This window comes from Sus scrofa, chromosome 6, assembly GCF_054392235.1.
Source record: "Sus scrofa isolate SSC_HxYL_T2T_F1_AM1 chromosome 6, Sscrofa_HxYL_maternal_Yorkshire_Landrace_v2.0, whole genome shotgun sequence".
Classification (NCBI taxonomy): Eukaryota; Metazoa; Chordata; class Mammalia; order Artiodactyla; family Suidae; genus Sus; species Sus scrofa.
Window position 1 is genome coordinate 12,388,459 of NC_139388.1, and position 16,764 is coordinate 12,405,222.

Here is a 16,764-nt window from a genome sequence, read left to right on the forward strand (position 1 = left end):
ACACGTGCCATATGTATGGTTATGCAGCAGAGCATACGTATTATAATTCACTTCCTTGGAGGAGTATCTGTCCTGTAAATCTAGTCTTCAGAGTTTATGCCACCATGGTGAATTTCCTCTTTGCTTGCATGATGATTTAATTATTACATGACTTCTCGCTACTGTAAGCTTCACGAGGGCAGGGATCCATTTGCTTCACTTCTGTACTTCAGACCAAACCCTTGGAATCGCATCTGGCTCACTGAATTTGCTCAGCAAATATTTTTAGAATACTGTATTTTGTTTAATTATAATGATGGGTGCTTTTATAATTAACATAATAATATTCAAAGCACATGTTCGACAAAAAAAAATGGGCACTTAAATATATAATTTGAGAAGACGGTTATTGTCCCTCTTGATTTCCCTTGACAGTGATTGCACTGCAGTTTTATTTCATGGATTTTGTAAAGTACTTAGATGTGTTACGGGTTTTCTGCGATCACATGCCCCTGCAAGCACGCTGATAAAGATCCAGTGTATGTGAGTATGTGAATTGCACAAATGCACACATATGTAAGTGAACTCTGTAAAATGTTAAGGTAAATAAACTAAAAATGTTAAATTGGGGGGATATGTGGCAGTGTCTGGAGACATTTTTTGATTGTCACAAACCAGGGGCAGAGCCTATAGGCTTCTGGTGGGTAGAGAAGCCAGGAATGTTGCTAAGTATCCTCCAGTGCAGAGGACAGCATCGTCCCCCCCAAAAAAGAACCATTCAGCCCAAAATCATAACAGCGCCAAGACTAAGGAATCCTGTCAAAAACTACGACCTTTAAATTTTAAATATAGAAAAAGCATAATGCTTTTTTTTTTTTTTTTTTGAGTTAACATGTGTGATACATGTACTTATTTGGAGCACGTACTGCCTTGGTTCCTTTTGTCGGAACTGAAATGTTTAGCTTCATCAAACTGCTGTCATCGGTAGAGTCTCAAGGTCATCCTTGAAAGTAGAGGAGAATGGAGGAAGTTTATATTTACAGCATGTCTCACTGAGCTAGGCGCTTCGCCCTGGGATCTTGCTAAGTTCCACGCAGGTCTCCACAGCGTGCATGACCCTGGGGCCAAGAGCTGCAGGGTCAGCTGCTGGAAGACCCTCAATGTGAATAAATGCCTCATCCCAACGTTGCCTCTAGAATCCGCTTCTATAAATCCTCCTTCTCAGTGTGTTTATGTAAGGGCTCACTCATCTGCTTGAGCCGCAAGTATAATTCCCTCGTGTGCCCAGAATGGACAACGTGAAAGATAAAATGGTGTTTTCCATTCCCAGGGGGAGACCATCATTTTTATGATGCTCTAAGCTACTCGATTAGCCTTTTACAAGGGAACAAAGTAAGCTGTTCTCTGGGTGCCTCAAGCGGCAAGTCTTTTAAAACACATTTACCTAAAACACTTTGAAAACTGAATTTGACCATTCCTTCACAGCCTTGGAGAATTTAATAATTTATAGGACTCCACACTGACCATAGGAATATTTTGTCATTGATGTTTCCATTAAATTATTCTTGCTTGAAGTCAGCATGGGGTTGAACTTCTTTCCAATGAATCCTCTCATTTCTTTCACTGGTTTATCAAGGATGCTTATTGACAGTTGGTGTGGAGAGAATCCTGCCGTTCAACACCACTTGTACAAGACAGGAACAATCACAACATTGAGTAAGGTTCTTTATGACGAAAAAAACGGGCACATCAATAAAAAGCATATTTTTCATCATCATTTCCTTGCTCTGATGCAAGTAGAAAATTTTCTTCTCAACTTATCCTTGAATTCAGCATAAGCTCCTTTAGAGAAGCAAGAATTCAGAGCCCAGCTGTTAACTGGCTCCAGCCGCTTGACTGAGACCTAAGGATCAGGCTGGGGCGGGAGGGAAGTTTGGGTTTTCTCAAACTCTGGACTCAGAGAAGCAGCTTGTTTATAAAGGCTTTATTTTCCATCTTCCTCCTCCCTCAAGTGAAATTATAGGAATGTGATAGTAAATTGAAAACAGTGGGTTTCAGCTAGCTGTTTGATCAGAATTTAGAACATTAAATGGGTATTTATTGAGCTATACCATGTGTTTAATTATAAACTCCATGGGAGGATTAGCTACCAAAAGGAACGTTTCGGTGTGAGGTCTAAGATGATACATATATAACCACTATGAATGATAAATTAGTGTTAAGCAGCTCAGTGCTATAGGGAAGAGGTACAATTTCAGCGGGTATTTAAACAAGAGAGGCAGGCAGAAAGGAAGCTAATAGTCCTTTTAATAGGGACCAATAGGAAAAAGAGGAATACTTTAGGAACTGGCAAGGGGGGATGTCTGACTCTCCAGAGACTTGATGACCAATAGACATTTAATGCATGCCACAAATGTAATTTTCTATTTCCTAGTAATCATTCCTAAAAACTAAGACGGATAAAATTCATCCTAACATTTAGCCCACTATATCCCAAATAGCATCATTTTAACAAACAATAAATACAAAAATTGTCAGAGATATTTTACATTACTTTTAGGTTAAGGTTCTGAAATTCAGGGTATGTGTGTAAGTTGCAGCACTTCTTACTGTACTGGACACATTTCAAGTGCTCAGGAGTCATGACGTGTCTAGCAGCTACTATACAGGACAGTACAGCTCTGCAGCTTTGAACAAAGATTATAGGGAGGCCCCCAGGCTATGAGCAATGTAGAACAGCATGTGTCTCTCTACTGGGTACACTCTCTGCACTGGAATGTACCACATGGTCAAAGGGACGCACGACGGCTTTGTGTATTCTTCCGGACTATGTGCCCAGTGTTTCAGCTTGCACGAAGGCTGCTGGATAGTACACTGTTCCACCCTCCTGCTCTTCTGTGCCTGGAGTTACCCTGAGGCAATTAAGACCTAGGCATCCTCCAAGCCAGTGGAGAGAGGCCCCGGGGAGGAGGGATGGCATCTCAGCTGTCTTGGTGTCGGGCACTAAAGGCACGCTAGCAAATTTTGTCTCAATAGGTGATGATGGAAATCTACTAGTAGGAAATGGAATTCAGAACACAGAAAATGAACGTCTGGGATGAAATATGTACATTCATGCATTTGCTTGTGTGTTACAGCTTTATATTCAAATATAAGATATGTAACTGATGCAGCGTAGATATAAACATTAATACTTAAAATTAATAAACATTTGATCGAGACAGCCCCAACATCCTCTTCCATTTCATTAGACTTTAGACAGATTTCTTCCTGTCTATAGGCTCTGACTTCTTTATTCTTAAAGGGTTTACTTAGAAAACTTGCAATTACACATCCTTCTTTGTCCCTCTGGAAGGTACGTAGATCCTCTCTCAGGCTTTTGCTGGTTTTACAACCTGGGAAATGTTCTCTCAGGGACCTGGGGACATTTGAAAGTAAACACTAAGGGGACAGCACCTGATCTCCCAGTCTCTATGGATGAGTAAGGGAGTAACTTTGATGGACACTAATTAGCAAACACTAAAGCCTAATCACAGTGAAAAACATTTACAAACTCAGGAATAATTTTGGTGTGTTCCTCACATCCTGTTGATCAACCTCCCACTGAAGTCCTCCAGGACTTTTCCAAAACTCACCTCACCCCAGTGCTTGACATCTCTCCCACCTTTTGTTCCAGGGGAGCTGAATTCAGTCTCTCTCTTCTATTACAATAGTCTAAACAAAATCTTCCTTTTGGTGCAATTTTTTTTGCTTTCACAATTTATCAATGTATAATTTTCCCAGCTTCAAAAAGAATGCAGGAAATAAAGTAGACCTAAACAACAAACAAGAGATGTAGAATAAAGAGAAAAAGAGAAAAAGAAAGATAGGGGACTTAGAACAGAGCTAAGCCGACTTGCCTTGGAATGTCTAGAAGAGGTGGCCCAGAGAAAAAGATAATAACCAGGTATTCGTGGGGAAAAGATGAGATAGGATTTAATAGGTGGATCTGGGGCAACAGTAGTTGCATGGGGGGAGGTGAATTTACAAATATTCCCTTGATGTGTACAGAACAACCTTACCTAGAAATCGAGATGGCCTAGGCGGTACCCCTCATTGTTTATCTGTCTATAGCTAGGACACCTTTCAGTTTCTCATGGAGATCCTTCATCATATCCAACACTCTGTCATCTGGTAAGTGACTTCCTATTATACCCCTTTTTACTGTGATGCTCTGTGTGTTCCTGGCTCTCCTGGCTACGTGTGAATCCTCACCTTGACTTTTGAAGTCAAACTCTACTTTTCCTGGGCCCTTCATTAAGTCTCGATTCTTAGGTGAGGGCCCATCATCAGCTGTATCTGCTGAATTGTTCTCCCAGTCCAGGCAGTTTGCTCTTGTTCTAAGTAGGTGCTAAAACAGGAGGATACAAAGGGTCTCTCTAAAAGATCTAAAATATATACCACTTACAGGAGTCAGAATACTATTTTGGAAGAATAGATCACTAGCCTGCGGAGTGTGGCATTTAGAAATGTTTTACAGTCAAACATCTGATCAGAACATTTATGAGTAGTGCTCACATAAATCCTTTAGCAAATTATATCTATAAATGCAAATAAAAACATCTTGGAAGCATATTTTCCATCATTAATCATAAATATGTTGCTCCTCACAGTTATGAATTCAGCAAAGCCATCAGAGTTTTATATAACAACAGATCTTAAAACACTGTTAGGTGAAATATAAGATATGCAAATTAAGATATTTAGCCCAGCCGAACAATGAAGTCGTCAGAACTAGCAACAGCATAAATGGATATCATTAGAAACTAATCTTCTTTTCTAAGTCTTCCGCATAGAAACCTAAGATTATGTTATGAACCAACAATCCCAAAATGTATATTTCGAAAAATATATAAGGAAAATGGTGCAACTGGGTGTTCATTGTCTTTTCCTGAAAGTTTGATCCTTGCTTCTTACGTGCTCTCATATTAAAAGAGACACTAAAGTTTGTAGAGTCAAGAATCTCCAAATTGGTAATTAATAGATTCTAGAAATTATGGGTGGGATGGAATCTTTAAAATGTTTTTACAGATCTTTCCAGCTTCTTTCATCAAATGAGGTCATAAATTTTTAGGTTTGGAAAATATATCCTAGAATTCTACGAGTAGCAAGAATAGTGGACACAGTCTGGCCTTTTATGAAAGGAGAGCTATATTCGCAAGCTTTGTGGTAAATCAAATGCTTCTTCTCTGGAACGCATTAGATTTTTGTTTGGAAAACAAAAGAAGAAACAGATGAGAAAAGAACATGGGATTTTTCTTTTCTTTAGTATATATCAACTCTGAGATATATATACTAAATATTATTGAAATGAGTTTTATGTCTTTTTTTTAATAAATACTACATATTATTGAAATGAGTTTTATGTCTATATTTTACTACTCCCAACAAAATATTTCCATGTGCTTATGGCCATTTTTCCTATTCCAAACAGGTTCTTTTTTTGATTAAACCTCTAGATTTAAATGAAAAGTTATAATACAGATTGAGAATTCACCAAGTAAACTATTATGGTCTTAAAAAATTATCGTTTTAAATTAACCCATCAAATCAGGCAAACCATAAAAAATGGACAGAAAAAAACAAGTACATGCCAGTATTTACAACTGGATGATGTTAATGAATAAGTTTCTTTGAGTTTTAAGCTACATCATTTTAAATGTAGAGAATAAATCTATGTGAAAAAATAGATTATGAAGAGAAATGCAAATCAGAACTATAAAAAAAAATAACTTTACTATGAGAGGAGACATGACTTGGGCTCTGAGAAAAATATACTTTCTGAATTGACCCCAAATCCTAGGTGAGTTTTTGCTAATATTTGTCCTATTATTTTCTCAAGAATTTAATATCCTAGTGCCTTACTTTCTTTCCAAAGTGAGAATTATCTGAAGAGAAGTGGGAGCATTTGACAGAGCGCATGGATTTTTTCATTATCTGCACATTTGCTGATTTACTGGATTGGTTTGTAGGGGAAAAAATAGTTAAATTATTGCAAAGCAGAGATCAGCTTATGAAAAGCTAGAGAGAGGCCCAAACAAAAGCTGAGAGGCATTGCATTCTTGACTCCATAGTCTGTCTTAATGAACTGTGTAAACCAATCTCCCTTACAAATGCGGCTAGTTTTACCTAATTTCACATTGTTTTCTCCTTTAAATGTTCCAAACATTGAAGTCATAGAGTAAGCTGAATGTCTGCTGTTTGTCATCTCCCAGAGGACTATCCCAAGCCCAACTTGAAGCTGGTCTAAAACGTTTTTTACTCTATGACCTTTAAATAAAAAAATAGAGGTGGCCAGGAAAGGTGCAATGTGGTCTACTCTTCCTCAGGTTTAAAAAAACCATAGAATTTGTTTCACAAAAATATCAGCTGTATTTTTCACTTCCAGCTATGACTGGAAAATGTGACTCATGTTGTATTGCTTAAAGCTGCACTCGAGGAGTTCCCTTCATGGCTCAATAGTTAACGAACACAACTAGGATCCATAAGGATGCGGGTTCGATCCCTGGCCTTGCTCAGTGGGTTAAGGATCCCGCACTGCCTTGAGCTGTGGTGTAGGTGGCAGACGCAGCTCAGATCCAGTGTTGCTGTGGCTGTGGTGTAGGCCGGCAGCTGTAACTCCAATTCGACCCCTGGCCTGGGAACCTCCACATGCCGCAGGTGCACCCTAAAATAGCAAAAAACAAGACAAACAAAAACACTTTGCCTTAGTTTCTCAATGATCATAATATTTTTCACGGAAATGAACTCTAAGTGGACCCAGCATTCAGCATTTTTTAAAAAGTTTTCATCATTCTTCTCGATGTTAGTCATAGCTGTACACCATGAAAAAATTCTAATCCGGTGTGCCTTTGAAGCTCAAAAATCTACCTGGAGTAAACTGCTAGATGATATTCTGGATTAAACAAATTACAGTGACAACGGATTGATTCGTACCCAACTATTCAAATTTTAAGCACTTTTTATTTACCCTGCATTATGTTGGTCCTCGGTTCTCTTCTGGGCTCTAAAAGGGCTAATATGCCTGCTTCCTTGAGTGTCTCTTACATAACACAACACAACAATTTTAAATACATCTATGCTTCCCAGGCTTGCATAAGTGTGGATACTGTGAAACTATTTTATTAAAGTGCAAAACATATGAATGTTGCCACACTGTGTGCCTAAACGCCAGACTGTTTCATCAATGGAAGGTGAAATGTTTGTTTTCACAGGATTAAGTGCAAATAACATATTCAAAATCATTGACATATTATTTGATACATGACATTTATTGTTACTTTTGCTCAATTTTTAAACTAAGAAAGTTTAAGATTTTGAACTTTTTACCGAACTATACATGCAGAAAATAGCTCTTCTGATCAATTGACAGTCCAATAAATTCTCAAAGGCTAACATTTGAACACCAAAACTCAACATTTCCCAATAAAAGTCTTCTGATTTACATTTTTTCCAGTTCTTTTTATTTCCATGTAATCGAAAGCCTGAGAAATGTTCATTCAATGACTTCAGATTCAAAGACACAATATAAGCTTGAAGGTAGAGTTTTACTACCTATACACTGATCAGAGCCTTTGATCACAAAATAATATGAATATGATCATTTTCTCTAACCAGGCGATTAAAAACAGATATTTTCTTTTCTTTATGTGGGTGGGAAGTGGGTAGGGTATAAAGACTGGAATTAACTTCTATTGAGTACCTGTGAAGAGCCAGGCACCGTGATTGACATTATCTCATTGGTTTTCCCATTAAGGATTCTGTGTCCTTACAACATCCCTATGAAGACAAGAATTTTCTTTTTTGTAGTGGCCACATTCTTGGCAGATGGATGTTCCTCAGCAAGGGATTGAATCCAATCCCCAGCTGTGGCAACACCTGATCCTTTTAACCGACTGCGCCAGGCCAGGGGTCAAATCTGTGCCTCCACCGCCACCCAAGGTGGTGCAGTTGGATTCTGGAACAACAGAAAATATTATTTTTACAGACAAAGAACCTGAAGTCCAGACAGGGTGAGTATCCTGCCCACTACCCACCACATCTTGTAAAGAGGACCTAGAATCCCAATTCCAATGAGTCCCCATGGCCGTACTGTCATCCTAGGTCACCCCTGACATCAGAATTGTATTTCCATGATCAGATAACCCATTTCCAATAGATCCTTTCCCAAGACTGCTGCTAATGAGTGTCCCCGTTGCAAATATCTCCTCACATCAATCATACACTTAAAAAAAAAAAATAGTATTTCTCAGGTTCATCTTGACAGAATCCTTTCTCATCCACAGGCCAGCAGAACACTCCACCAAAGCCACACGTCATCTTTTGAGTGTGTGCTCCATCTTCCATGTTCATCTTTCATACTATTAGTCAGCATCAGAGAAAGGGAGCCAGAGAGGAATTACTCCCACCAGCTAAAGCAAATCAGAATATAGAATCGATTGATGGCCCCAGGTGTGCTCCTATTGGGAAAATCAGAATTCTGGCTTCTTGTTTTAATCCATTTCTGCATGGCTAACTACCTGTTGAAAACTTCTATTTGGAACTTCACATTCACTTTTTTTTAATCCTATCTTGGTAATTTTTATTCCTCATTCTTGTTTTCTGCAATCATCTACTACGTAAATCCTGGAGAAATGTTTGGCTTATCTTTCTTCATTCCCCTTTATCCAATAAGGTCAGTACGTTCTGTGGATTCTTCATCTGAATTGTCCCACTTCTCTCTCCTTATGTTTCTCATTGGACAAAACAATTCTAGGGCTCACTTCGTAATTGCCTCATTAACCCTCATTCTCTCCTTCCTAATTTCATCTCTCAGTCTCCTACTGCTTGTCTGCTTTAAGCTATTTCAGTTAAGATCCTGTTCCCATGTCCTTCTGCTTACTTAACTTTTAAAATTTTATTTCCTAGTTTTCAAAATTTTATTCAGACTCTCCATAATCTGCCTCATCCAGCCATGAAGGCACAGATAATCCAATTCTTCCCTCTGTTGGTCATGCCTCTCCTCATAATACCCCAACAGCCTTCCCCTTCATGGGATTGAACTGTCATATTTTAAGAGAAGCCAAAACATGATGTTCAGAAGCAACTTAATTCAGCACTTCATTGAACTAAAAAGATAACACACCTGTTCATCATTAAACAGGTAAGCGAACTATATTATTTATTAAATAGTATTCAGGATTTTTTTCTTTTCTTAGAAGAATCAAAATGATATAGTTAATTAATATAAGTTATTTGTATTCCCTCACTTAAAACTATCTGTACTTACATGAAAACCCATTTAGTCTGCATTGTCTAGAGGGTATGAATGACTATACAGTATAAATGACAAAGCAATTGCTTTAATAGTAATTTTTCATTTTTGAAAAACTTATCCTCCACCAACAGCTTGTTATACATAGAAAGTTCATCATTTTGTTATCAATAACCTCTTTTTTTTCTTTTTTGTTTTTGAATTCTTTTATTCTCACTATTGATTTCTTACTTCAGGCACCATGCTCTAATTTATCTCCACGCGATTTGCATCAAGCATGTATTAGTTTCCTGTGGCTGCTACGATGAATGACGAAATGATCTTCTCTTTTCCTTCTTTTTTATTTGTGCTGTATCCCAATGTCTGAAAAGAATCGCCTGACATTTTACAGATGCTAATTAATATCTGCCAAATGTATAAATAGGTCCTGTCTTGTTTTTCTCATTTTTTAAAGCTTTATGGAAGTATAGTTGATGTACAATGTTGTAATAATTTCTGCTGTACAACAAAGTGATTCAGTTATACATGTACCCACGTCCATTCTCTTTCAGATTCTTTTCCCATAGAGATTATCACAGAATATTGGGTAGTGTTCCCTGTGCTATACAGCAGGTCCCCAGTGGCTGATCATTTCATATACAAATAGGTCCTGTCTTAATTTTTATCAAGATACATGCATTTTTCAAGGCATTATATGGACGGCCAGTCACTAAATGTAGTGCCTTTAAAATGATGAACTCCGTGTCTCTAAAAGGACTCATGTAAATAAATGCTTAATTATCAACCAAGAGAGAGGTTATTATAGAGAGGTCTTAGATTGTGGACCAAATGATTTTTTTTTTTTTTGGCTTTTATAGGTCCGCGCACGTGGGGCATATGTAAGTTCCCAGGCTAGGGGTTGAATCTGAGCTAGAGCTGCCAGTCTACACCACAGCCATAGCTACAGAGGATCCAAGCCACACCTGTGACCTATACCACGGCTCACAGCAATGCCAGATCTTAACCCACTGAGCAAGTCCAGATATTGAACCTGCATCCTCATGGGTACCAGTCAGGTTCATTACCACTGAGCCACAACAAGAACTCACCCAAAGGATTTCTTAGGGGGTTTTTTTGTTTTGTATTTTGGCCCTGCCCATACCATGTGGAAGTGCCCAGGCCAGGGATCGAACCTGTGTCACAGCAATAACCAGAGTCTGACAATGCCAGATTCTTAACACACTGAGCTACATGGAACTCAAAATGATTTCTTAACACACCTCAAAACCTTGTTCTATGGTTCTCCACATGGCTTCATTCACCCTCGTACATGGACTCATGGATGGAACGTGTATTTTTTACCTTTTTTCCTCTGTCTTTTTCTTAAGATATATTTTGGTGCCAAGTGGCATATATTTGTTTCCCATGGCTATAGTCACACATCGCCACAAATTTAGGGATTTAAAACCACAGAAGTTTATTTCCTTGGAGTTCTGGATCCCAGAAGTCTGACATCAATGTCACTAGATTGAAATCGAGCTGTCAGCTCCCTCCAGCTGCTGGTGGCAGCCAGCACTCCTTCGCTCATGGCGCCGCCACTCCAACCCAGCCTCTGAGGGCACATCACCTTCTCCCCTGTGTGTGTCTTTTGCTCTGTTCTCTGTACCAAGTCTCCTTCTGTCTCTCTCTTGTAAGAACACTTGGGATGGCATTTAGGGCCCGCATTGATAACACGGAATTATCACCCTATTTCAAAATCCTTAACTTAATTACATCTGAAAAGACCTCCTTCCCCTATAAAGTAACAGTTATAGGTTCTGGAGGGGAGAGTTTGATATCTTTGGGGGGCCATTAACCAGTCTCTTTCAGGCATATAGGAGATTACTGTAAGCCATTATTTCCTGACTCTTAATGTAGCCACGTACAAATCTGGGGTCAGAAATTTCTGTGTAGCTGCAATTACGTAATAACCAATAGGTGGTATTAAGAGTCAGACTCTTTCAAGTTCTTTTATACCAGAGGAGAAAGAGTTGTAGAAAATATTTTGCTTATAAAATTTTAGTGCTGATGAAAATGGTGATTTAAAATGTAATAAAATTTATAAGTAAAAAGACTACAGGCATCCTCTGTGGAAAGCACTCCATTGACGGGTAGTTTTAGTTAAAGTACTCTTAAAGGGTAGGACATAAAAAATGGATGTATGTGAGATACAGAGAACAGATGAGTGGTCATCAGAGGCTCAGGACAGGGAGAAATGGGTAAAGAGGGTCAAAAGACACAATTCCAGTTATAAAATCAGTCCTGGTAACTAGAGTTGATTATTGACATTACACTTTTGAAAGATGCTAAGTAGATCTTAAAAGTTCTCAACACAGGAAACAAATTGTAATTATGTATGGTGATATGTGTTAAAGAGACATTGCGAAGGCCATTTTGCAAACATTGAATTACATTGTGCACCTGAAACTAATATGTCCATTGTACCTATCTATGTGGAGACTATTCATATGTAAAAATGTTGCAAATTATTATTTAACGTTAAAAAAGAATGTCGGGGCGGGGGGTGGGGGGGAGGTACATTATAAGAACCTGAAAGGCAGGGAGGAGAATTATCTTCAATTCTGGGATGGGATATCATGAAAATACATTAGGAAATGATATTTTCTTCTATGGGCAGGAATGGGAATTCTAGTTACACTGTATGTTAATCTCTTTTGAGAAAATGTGATATTATTAAAAGTTGTGTTTATACCATTTAAGGAAGTTCAGGCTCTCAGATTCTCTGTTTTCTAATGCCTTTTTAACCCTCTTATCATTTCCTACTAGTTTCTTATGAGATTTTCAGCCCGTTCAGTTTGGGAGGATTTTTCCCTACACAACTTGGAAGTAATTCAAGAACTGGTTTTGGTAGTAATTTAGTGCTTTCTTGGCTGAGGCTGATTGAAATAATATATTCCAAAAAGCATAAAAATTTAAAGAACTATTTTAAACTTCAAAACTGTTTCCATTTGATTTCAGTTTGACAGTTTAAAGTAGTTCTTATTTTATAAGAATTCTTTCACCTACCATCAACTAATATCATAAAAAGGAAGCATTTGCTTACACAGAATTTTATACCTGGAATAAAGAGCAAGAAAGACTGAGACAGCACATCTTAAATAATCAATGCTGTGTTAATATTCAGATAGATTACATCAACTCTTATTTTAATAAATCAATAAATAACTTTGTTTATGGAAACTACACATACCATTATCTTGATTGGCTGAATAATACACATTATTCAAACACTTATCCATCTCATAAAAGGTTTAAACGGTTGAAAAGTCACTGTACATATGAATCTCTGATATTTTCTCTTAATTTTCCTTTTCTGTCATTAGAACTTTAAAGCTCAATTCCTATGATTTCTCTGTTTCACATCCCTGTTCCTTCTGCCACTTCCCACCCCATTTCAAAAGTTGAATTACTAAAATTGGGAAGCACTGTTTTTTGGCCAAAATACTGTCACTGTATTTACTATTAAACCGGCACTTTCTAATTATTTACATAGTCATGCACACTTTACTCCCTTCTTTCACCTAGTCAGGAAATATCTATTCAATATGTTGCAGGTTTTGGACATGGAGCTGAGAACACAAAGAAAAATAAGACAGAGCTACTAGCCATGGGAAGGTCATAACCTAGTGGTTGGGGCAGAATCACCACCATTAGCTCCCCCAACCTCTCTACTCCTAACATGTGGGACCAGACAATTCTTTGTTGTGGGAAGCTGTTGTGAGCATCATAGCACTTTTATCAGTATCCTTGGCCTGTACCCACTGGATGCCAGTAGCATCACCCTAGTTGTGGCCACTAAAATGTTTCCAGACATTGCCAAATGCCCCTATGGAGAAAAACGGCTCTCAACTAAGAACTACAGATATACAGCAAGGTGTCAGATTCAGAAATAACACCATCCCAAGGTTGGAAGATGAGGATAGATCAGAGGAAGCTACATAGAAAAGGTGGAATTTGAGCCAAATCTTAAAGAATATGCATTGATGAGCCAGTGTTGTTTCCAGAAAATTCTAAATAAGGGACTATCACACACAAAGGCACACAGGGGCTTCTGCATGATTGATTTGCAGACAGGACAATGGGATGATGAAACATGAGTGCTTTGAAAGCTGTAAGATAAAAGGCAGCAAATGTCAATAAGTAAGGCTTAAGTTGGAAGGAAACGTAAGATCACGAGACTGGGGGATGTGTCAGAAACAGAGAGTTTACCTTATTTAAAAAAAAAAATGCAGCTGTTGTGGCATATGGGAGGATTGGATTTTGAATAGATCCATTTTGTATCTCCATAGAGTACAAGATCTACAAAGACAAATCTTGTATGTATTACATGTTTTCCTCTTTTCAAATATGACACCGAGCAGAATTATCATACATGGTCAACAAATTTTTTTTTTCTTTTCTTTTTTGGCCATGTCCATGGCATATGGAAGCTCCTCTAAGTGTCCAAGTGAAAAGAAGAGTCACATGCATTTCACTTTCAATCGAAATCTAGAAATGAATAAGGTGGGAGACAGGATTAAGATGGCAGAATAGAAGGACTGGAGCTCAACTTCTCTCATAAAAACAACAAAAATTACAACCAAATGCTGAACAACCTTCAACCAAACAGACTGGAAACATTCAAAAAAATATCCTACTCCAGAAGACAAAGAGGAAGCCACATCAAGAGGTAGGAGGGGTGATTACATGATATAAGCAACCCCCTACCTCCTGGGTGGGAAGCCCCACAGACTGGAACATAACTGTATCACCTATAGGAGTGAGAGTTCTAGTCCCCACGTCAAATCCCCATGCCTGCAGATCTGGCACTGGGAGAAAGAGCCCCTGGAGCATCTGGCACTGAAGGCCAAAGGGGCTTATGTACAGGAGCTGCACAGGACTGGGGGAAATGGAGACCCCATTCTTGAAAGGCACACAGATTTTCATGTGCACTGGGTCCCAGGGCAAAGCAAAGGCTCCAGAGGAATCTGGGTCAGACCTGACAGCACTTCTTGAAGGATCTCCTGGAAAAAAGGGGTAAATGTGGCTTGTCATGGGGGAAAGGCATTGGAGGCAAAGCTCTTGTGAATATTTTGGGAAAATCCGGCCCCACCCTCACTGCTGAGAAACCCCAGGCCAAACAACAATCCAGGTGGGATCACATCCCCACCCATCAGTAAACCGGCTGCCTAAAGACCCCCCAGGCACACAGCCACCTCTAATCTCATCCAGAGACAAAGCCCCACTCATCAGAGGAATAGGAATCAGCTCCACCTACCAGTGGGCAGGCATCGGTCCTCCCATCAGGAAGCCTACAGCAAGCCCCTGCACCAACTTCAGCCATTGGGGGGGGGCAGACACCAGAAGTAAGAGAGGCTACAACTCTATTGTCGGCAAAAAGGTCACCACACCAAAAACCTACAAAAATGAAAAAGCAGAGAACTATAACTCAGATGAAGGAGAAAGAAAAAACCCCAGAAAAAGAGCTAAGTGATCAGGAGATTCTCAGCCTCCAGGAAAAGGCTTTGGACTATTGATGCTGAAGATGATGCAAGACACTGGAAATAAACTGGAGGCAAAGATGGATAATTTACAGCAAACACTGAACAAAGAAATACAAGATTTAAAACTTAAGTGAGGACAGATGCAAAATATAATAACTGAAATGAAAATTCATTAGAAGCAGCCAACAGCAGAATACAGGAGGCAGAACAATGAATAAGTGAGGTGGAGGACAGACTAGTGGAAATCACTGATGCAGAACAGAAAAGAGAAAAAAAGATTGAAAAGAAACAAAGAGAGTCTCGGAGAACTCTGGAACAATGTTAAATGCACCAACATCCATATTATAGGGGTGCCAGAAGGAGAAGAGAGCGAGAAAGGGACAGAAAAAAATATTCGAAGAGATAATAGCCGAAAACTTCCTTAACATGGGAAAGGAACCACTCACTCAAATCCAGGAAGTGCAACGAGTACCACATAGAAAAGAATAAATGAATAAGCTTAGTGAGGAAGACGTCAAAAATCAATACAGGCCAGAAGTTGGGCCTCTGTGCCGAACAGGTAACCAGCTTGTGAAGAATGCAACAGAAGTGTTGCTGAAGGAAATTAAAAGTTCTACACCTGTGAACACATGAATGATAAGAAATCAAAACAGCCTTATTGCTGATACATAGACAGTTTCAGTGGTCCAGATAGAAGATCAAACCGGCTATAACATTTTAAGCCAAAGCCTAATCCACAGCAAAGTAGGTCCTAATGCTCTTCAGTTTCATGAAGTCTGAGAGTGGTGAGGAAGCTGAAGAAGAAAAATCTGAAGCTAGCATAGTTCTGTTTATGAGGTTTAAGGAAAGAAGCCATTTCCATGGGCCAGGTGAAGCAACAAGTGCTGATGTAGAAGCTGCAGCAAGTTACCCAGAAGATCGGGCTAAAATCATCAATGAAGGTGGATAAACTATACAACAGATTTTCAATGTAGGAGAACCAGCTGTCTACTGGAAGAAGACACCATCTAGGATTTTCATGGCTAGAGAAGTCAAGGCTTATCTTCAAAGCTTCAAAGGACAGGGCTGACTTTCTTAGAGGCTAATGCAGCCAGTGACTTGAAGTTGAAACCACGGCTCATTTACCTTTCTAACAATCCTGAAGCCCTTAAGATTTAGGCTAAATCTACTCTATGCTGTGTAAATGGAAAAACAAAGCCTGGATGGCAACACATCTGTTTACAATATGGTTTACTAAATTTTTTTTTTAATTGACTATCTTAAACTCACTGTTGAGACCCACTACTCAGGGGAAAAGATTACTGCTCATTGACAATGAACCTGGTCACTCAAAAGCTCTGATGGAGATGGACAATGAGATTAATGTTATTTTCCTGGCTGCTAACACTACATCCATTCTGTAGCCCATGGATCACAGGGTAATTTTGACTTTCAAGTCTCACTATTTAAGAAGCACATTTTGCAAGGCTATAGCTGCCACAGAAAAGTGATTCCTCTAATGGATCTGGGCAAAGTCAATTTAAAAAGATTCATCATTCTAGATGCCATTAAGAACATTTGTGATTCATAGGAAGGGATCACAACACCAACATTAGCGAGAGTTTGGAAGAAGTCCAGCCCTCAAGGACGACTTTCAGGTGTATGAGACTTCGCTACAGGAAGTAACTGCAGGCGTGGTAACAAAAGAGAACTAGAATTAGAAGTGGAGCCTGAAGATCAACCAAATTGCTGCAAACGCATGATACAACCTTAATAGAGGATGCGTTGCTTCTCAAGGATGAGCAACGAAAGCAGTTTCTTGAGATGGAATCTGCTGCTGATGAAGATGCTGTGAAGATTGTTGAAATGACCACAAAGGATTTTGAACATGTCATGAACATAGTTGATAAAACGGCAGCAGAGTTTGAGAGGACTGACTCCAGTTTTGAAAAAAGGTTCTACTGTGGATAAAATGCTATCAAACAACACTGT